The sequence below is a fragment of the Aegilops tauschii genome, unplaced genomic scaffold (genome assembly GCF_002575655.3).
Source record: "Aegilops tauschii subsp. strangulata cultivar AL8/78 unplaced genomic scaffold, Aet v6.0 ptg001093l_obj, whole genome shotgun sequence".
NCBI classification, from domain to species: Eukaryota; Viridiplantae; Streptophyta; class Magnoliopsida; order Poales; family Poaceae; genus Aegilops; species Aegilops tauschii.
Window position 1 is genome coordinate 35001 of NW_027333303.1, and position 6936 is coordinate 41936.

General features: G+C 36.9%; 1 long non-coding RNA gene across 1 annotated transcript; it reads right to left on the reverse strand.

Annotated features, from left to right (window-relative positions):
• Nucleotides 1–679: 679 nt before the first annotated feature.
• LOC141037540 (uncharacterized) lies at nucleotides 680–4003 on the reverse strand. Its single transcript, XR_012198888.1, has 2 exons — nucleotides 2102–4003; nucleotides 680–1437 (listed from the first exon to the last, which is right to left on the reverse strand). It is a non-coding gene; the product is annotated as an uncharacterized lncRNA (long non-coding RNA).
• Between the last annotated feature and the right edge of the window lie 2933 nt (nucleotides 4004–6936).

Genomic DNA, 6936 nt, shown 5'->3' on the forward strand with positions numbered 1-6936 from the left:
AGTTCCTACAGAACCTATCACTAAAATACCCGATAGGGCTAAGCGGAACGAAAAGGGTTTTCCATGAGATGGTAAATGAAAACGATTAGTCCCACACGAGGTTTGGGAATAAGTGATTGTCTGATAATGAGCAAGGAATATACGTCTTTCTGCTAAAGAGGATCTATTAAACTCATAATTCATTAGATCCTTGTTATCAATGCCAACTAGGTATCATAAGTAAATGGATCCCGGTTGTTCAATCCTTTGATAACCAAGGTCATTCTTTGCTAAAGAGAAATGATCACTATGAGTCAGACTCAATAGAATTGGATCCATTCCAAATAGCGAGAATTAGGATTCTTGATCCCTCTCAATCTCTCTTTCAATTCGAGGATCCAGAGAGGTGTTTTCATAGTCATCTCCGAATATTTGCCATCTCGGAATATTTTCGATTTCATTTTTCTATGATATGTCTTTCTATATGAAAATTGGTTATTTACGATGTACGATGATCCCTGTTAAGCATCCATGGCTGAATGGTTAAAGCGCCCAACTCATAATTGGTAAATTTGCGGGTTCAATTCCTGCTGGATGCACACGAACGGGAACATTCCATAAGTCTATTGGAACTGGCTCTCTATCCATGGAATCTCATCCATCATCCATACATAACGAATTGGTATGGTATATTCATACCATAACATAAGAACAATAAGAACTCGAATTCTTATCGATACTGGAACTCAGAGCATAGGAGGGAAAGTCGATTTATGGATGGAATCAAATACGCAGTATTTACAGAAAAAAGTCTTCGTTTATTGGGAAAGAATCAATATACTTTTAATGTCGAATCGGGATTCACTAAGACAGAAATAAAGCATTGGGTCGAACTCTTCTTTGGTGTTAAGGTGGTAGCTGTGAATAGCCATCGACTACCTGGAAAAGGTAGAAGAATAGGACCTATTCTGGGCCATACAATGCATTACAGACGTATGATCATTACCCTTCAACCGGGTTATTCTATTCCACTTCTAGATAGAGAAAAAAACTAAAGGAGAATACTTAATAATACGGCGAAACATTTATACAAAACACCTATCCCGAGCACACGCAAGGGAACCGTAGACAGGCAAGTGAAATCCAATCCACGAAATAATTTGATCCATGGACGGCACCGTTGTGGTAAAGGTCGTAATTCCAGAGGAATCATTACCGCAAGGCATAGAGGGGGAGGTCATAAGCGCCTATACCGTAAAATAGATTTTCGACGGAATCAAAAAGACATATCTGGTAGAATCGTAACCATAGAATACGACCCTAATCGAAATGCATACATTTGTCTCATACACTATGGGGATGGTGAGAAGAGATATATTTTACATCCCAGAGGGGCTATAATTGGAGATACTATTGTTTCTGGTACAAAAGTTCCTATATCAATGGGAAATGCCCTACCTTTGAGTGCGGTTTGAACTATTGATTTACGTAATTGGAAGTAACCAATTAGGTTTACGACGAAACCTAGAAATCGATCACTGATCCAATTTGACTACCTCTACGGGATAGACCTCAACAGAAAACTGTTGAGTAACGGCAGCAAGTGATTGAGTTCAGTAGTTCCTCATAGAAAATTATTGGCTCTAGAGATATGGTAATATGGAGAAGACAAAATTGTTTGAAGCACGCACAGAACCGGAAGCGCCCCTTGTTTCAAAGAGAGGAGGACGGGTTATTCACATTTAATTTGATGGTCAGAGGCAAATTGAAAGCTAAGCAGTGGTAATTAAGACCCCCGGGGGAAAATAGGGATGTCTCCTACGTTACCCATAATATGTGGAAGTATCGACGTAATTTCATAGAGTCATTCGATCTGAATGCTACATGAAGAACATAAGCCAGATGACGGAACGCAGAGACCTAGGATGTAGAAGATCATAACATGAGCGATTCGGCAGATTTGGATTCCTTTCCTATATATCCACTCATGTGGTACTTCATCATATGATTCATATAAGATCCATCTGTCTAGAGATCGTCATATACATCTAGAAAGCCGTATGCTTTGGAAGAAGCTTGTACAGTTTGGGAAGGGGTTTTTTGAGAGAAAAGAAGAATCTACTTCAACCGATATGCCCTTAGGCACGGCCATGCATAACATAGAAATCACACGTGGAAGGGGTGGGCAATTAGCTAGAGCAGCAGGTGCTGTAGCGAAACTCATTGCAAAAGAGGGTAAATCGGCCACTTTAAGATTACCATCTGGGGAGGTCCGTTTAGTATCCCAAAACTGCTTAGCAACAGTCGGACAAGTGGGTAATGTTGGGGTGAACCAAAAAAGTTTGGGTAGAGCCGGATCTAAGTGTTGGCTAGGTAAACGCCCCGTAGTAAGAGGGGTAGTTATGAACCCTGTGGACCACCCCCATGGGGGCGGTGAAGGGAAAGCTCCCATTGGTAGAAAAAAACCCACAACCCCTTGGGGTTATCCTGCGCTTGGAAGAAGAACTAGGAAAAGGAAAAAATATAGCGATAGTTTTATTCTTCGTCGCCGTAAGTAAATACGTAACTAGGAATATGGAAAATTGCATTTTTGGAATTTGCAATAATGCGATGGGCGAACGACGGGAATTGAACCCGCGCATGGTGGATTCACAATCCACTGCCTTGATCCACTTGGCTACATCCGCCCCTTATCCAGCTAAAGGATTTTTTGCTTTTTTCCATTGATCATTATTCTATTTATTCTGACCTCCGTACTTCGATCGAGATATTGGACATAGAATGCCACTCTTTAAAAAGGAAAAAAGGAGTAATCAGCTGTGACACGAAAAAAAACGAATCCTTTTGTAGCTCATCATTTATTGGCAAAGATAGAAAAGGTCAATATGAAGGAGGAGAAAGAAACAATAGTAACGTGGTCCCGGGCATCTAGCATTCTACCCACAATGGTTGGCCATACAATCGCGATTCATAATGGAAAGGAACATATACCTATTTACATAACAAATCCTATGGTAGGTCGCAAATTGGGGGAATTCGTGCCTACTCGGCATTTCACGAGTTATGAAAATGCAAGAAAGGATACTAAATCTCGTCGTTAACTGAATTCTGAATAGAAAGATTAAGAAGAAAAAAAAGATTCAAAATAAAGTAAAGGTAGGCGGGGAATAACCTTATTTATGACAAGTTTCAAACTAGTAAAGTATATCCCTAGGATAAAGAAGAAGAAAAGTGGGCTAAGGAAACTCGCAAGGAAAGTTCCAACCGATCGTCTACTTAAGTTCGAGAGAGTTTTCAAAGCACAAAAACGTATCCCTATGTCTGTTTTCAAAGCACAAAGAGTTCTTGACGAGATTCGCTGGCGTTACTACGAGGAAACTGTTATGATACTGAACCTCATGCCCTATCGAGCATCTTATCCCATCTTAAAGTTGGTTTATTCGGCAGCCGCAAATGCTACTCATTATAGGGATTTCGACAAAGCGAATTTATTTATTACTAAAGCCGAAGTCAGTAGGAGTACTATTATGAAGAAATTCAGACCTCGAGCTCGAGGACGTAGTTTCCCCATAAAAAAAAGCATGTGTCATATAACAATTGTACTAAATATAGTAAAGAAATCTAAATAACCTTTAGATCCATCTAAGATTTCGATTCCCAGTAAAAAAAAATATAGAATAGAAAAATATGGGACAAAAAATAAATCCACTCGGTTTCAGACTTGGTACAACCCAAAAACACCATTCCTTTTGGTTCGCACAACCAAAAAATTATTCTGAAGGTCTACAGGAAGATAAAAAAATAAGGGATTGTATCAAGAACTATATACAAAAGAATAGGAAAAAGGGCTCGAATAGAAAAATAGAATCAGACTCAAGTTCCGAAGTAATTACACATAATAGAAAAATGGACTCAGGTTCAAGTTCCGAAGTAATTACACATATAGAAATCCAAAAAGAAATCGATACGATCCACGTCATAATCCATATTGGATTCCCAAATTTATTAAAGAAAAAAGGAGCAATCGAAGAATTAGAGAAAGATCTACAAAAGGAAATTAACTCTGTAAACCAGAGATTTAATATTTCTATCGAAAAAGTGAAAGAACCTTATAGACAGCCTAACATTCTTGCAGAATATATAGCTTTCCAATTAAAAAATAGAGTTTCATTCCGAAAGGCAATGAAAAAAGCCATTGAATTAACTAAAAAAGCAGATATAAGGGGAGTAAAAGTAAAAATTGCGGGTCGTCTCGGAGGAAAAGAAATTGCACGCGCCGAATCTATTAAAAAGGGTAGACTTCCCCTCCAAACAATTCGCGCTAAAATTGATTATTGCTGCTATCCAATTCGGACTATCTATGGAGTATTAGGTGTAAAAATTTGGATATTCGTAGACGAAGAATAAGTAATCTTGTCTTCGGATTCTGTCCATTGATAGAATAAAAAATGACAAGAGACTTTTTTCCTGAAATCCCTGCAAAAGAAGAAATTATACCTCTTTCTATAAGATTTAATGAAAATTGATAAATCATTTAATATAATTGCTATGCTTAGTGTGTGACTCGTTATTTTTTTCTTTTTTTTAAGAAAAAAACTTAGTAATTATAGAAAATTAACTAATAACCAACCTATTGCTTCGTATTGTCGAGATCCTAACTAAGAAACAGTCACTATATGAATAAATACCTCTATCATAAATGAGTAGATGTGTCATATAGTTGTAGCAACTGCAATTTTTTCTCTAAAAAAGAAAAGGGATTCTAGGTTGTGAAGCAAAACTAAAGGGATGTGGATAAAGGGAGGGATGATAGAAAGAAGGAAGAGGAAATAAATAAGATATAGGATTCCACTATGTATGGTCTATGAATTACATCATAAAAGGCAATGTGATAAAGCATCAATATAATAAAAATAATAGAGAATTAAAAATTGTAACTTGAAACAAGAACTACAAATTTAAAGCAATAATAAAGAGCCGCCCGGGTTAATAAAACTGAGAAAATTAACTCGGAAAGAAATTTTTTGGAAGCTCCGTTGCGGGATTCAGACCTAACCATTCAAGGAGAAGCAGTGGGAACGACAGAACCTATGATTCCATAGGATTTTATTGAAAAGAATCCTAACACTTCATTGGGTGGGATGGCGGAACAAACCAAAAAAATTGTCTTATTTGGTAAGTTTATAAATTAACAAATAAGACAGGAAAGAGTAAATATTCGCCCGCGAAATTCTTATTGAATTAGAATACTTTACCGCGATTCAATAAGAGTAAAAATAAGGATTTTTTTAAGAAGGATTACATTATCTATAAATATAGAATTTAGATAAATATACACACACATCTGGATATATTCTAGATCTTCTTTTTTGACTATATATTATATTTTTCTGTTTTAACAAATTCAATATAAAAAAAACCGAACTTTTTCTATTATCTATTAATGTGTATCTATCCGTACCGTAATATTTTTGAATATTATGAATTAGAGAAATTTACATGCTTTCTCATTCCATTCGCGAGGAGCTGGATGAGAAGAAACTCTCATGTCCAGTTTTGCAGTAGAGATGGAACTAAGAAAGAGAACCATCGACTATAACCCCAAAAGAACCAGATTTCGCAAACAACATAGAGGAAGAATGAAAGGAAAATCCTGCCGAGGCAATCGTATTTGTTTTGGTAGATATGCTCTTCAAGCACTTGAACCCGCTTGGATCACGGCGAGACAGATAGAAGCAGGACGAAGAGCAATAACACGATATGCACGTCGTGGTGGAAAAATATGGGTACGTATATTTCCCGACAAACCGGTTACACTAAGACCCACGGAAACACGTATGGGCTCGGGAAAGGGGTCCCCCGAATATTGGGTATCCGTTGTTAAACCTGGTCGTATACTTTATGAAATGGGGGGAGTATCTGAAACTGTAGCTAGAGCAGCTATCTCCATAGCTGCCAGTAAAATGCCCATACGAAGTCAATTTATTCGATTAGAGATATAGAACCCTAAAAGGGGTATGGAAGATAAAAAAAAATGCCCGGTTTTTCTTTCTGGAAAGACAATATTTCTTTCATCCTTTTGCATTGAAATAACAAATTGAAATCAAAATAAAAAATAATATGATTCAACCTCAGACCCTTTTAAATGTAGCAGATAATAGTGGAGCTCGAAAATTGATGTGTATTCGAGTCATAGGAGCTGCTGGTAATCAGCGATATGCTCGTATTGGTGATGTTATTGTTGCTGTAATCAAAGACGCATTGCCCCAAATGCCTCTAGAAAGATCCGAAGTAATTCGAGCTGTAATTGTACGTACATGTAAAGAGTTCAAATGCGAAGACGGTATAATAATCCGCTATGATGACAATGCTGCGGTTATAATTGATCAAAAAGGCAATCCAAAAGGAACTCGAGTTTTTGGCGCGATTGCCGAGGAATTGAGAGAATTGAATTTTACCAAAATAGTTTCATTAGCTCCTGAAGTATTATAAATACTAGTAGGCGAAATTGAGACCAAAGAATTAATTTAGTAGATTGTGTTTTACGTATATGTTTTAAAATCCAAAATGAAAAAAAAAAAGAAAACATGTTGATTATAGAAAAATTAGGAGGAACCTAGAATTAGAGTCTTATGGGCAAGGACACTATTGCTGATTTACTAACCTCTATAAGAAATGCGGACATGAATAAAAAAGGAACAGTTCGAGTAGTATCTACAAATATTACCGAAAACATTGTTAAAATACTTCTACGAGAGGGTTTTATTGAAAGTGTTCGGAAACATCAGGAACGTAACAGATATTTCTTGGTTTCAACTTTGCGACATCAAAAGAGAAAGACTAGAAAAGGAATATATAGAACAAGAACCTTTTTAAAGCGTATCAGCCGACCCGGCTTACGAATTTATACCAACTATCAAGGAATTCCTAAAGTTTTGGGTGGAATGGGAATTGCTA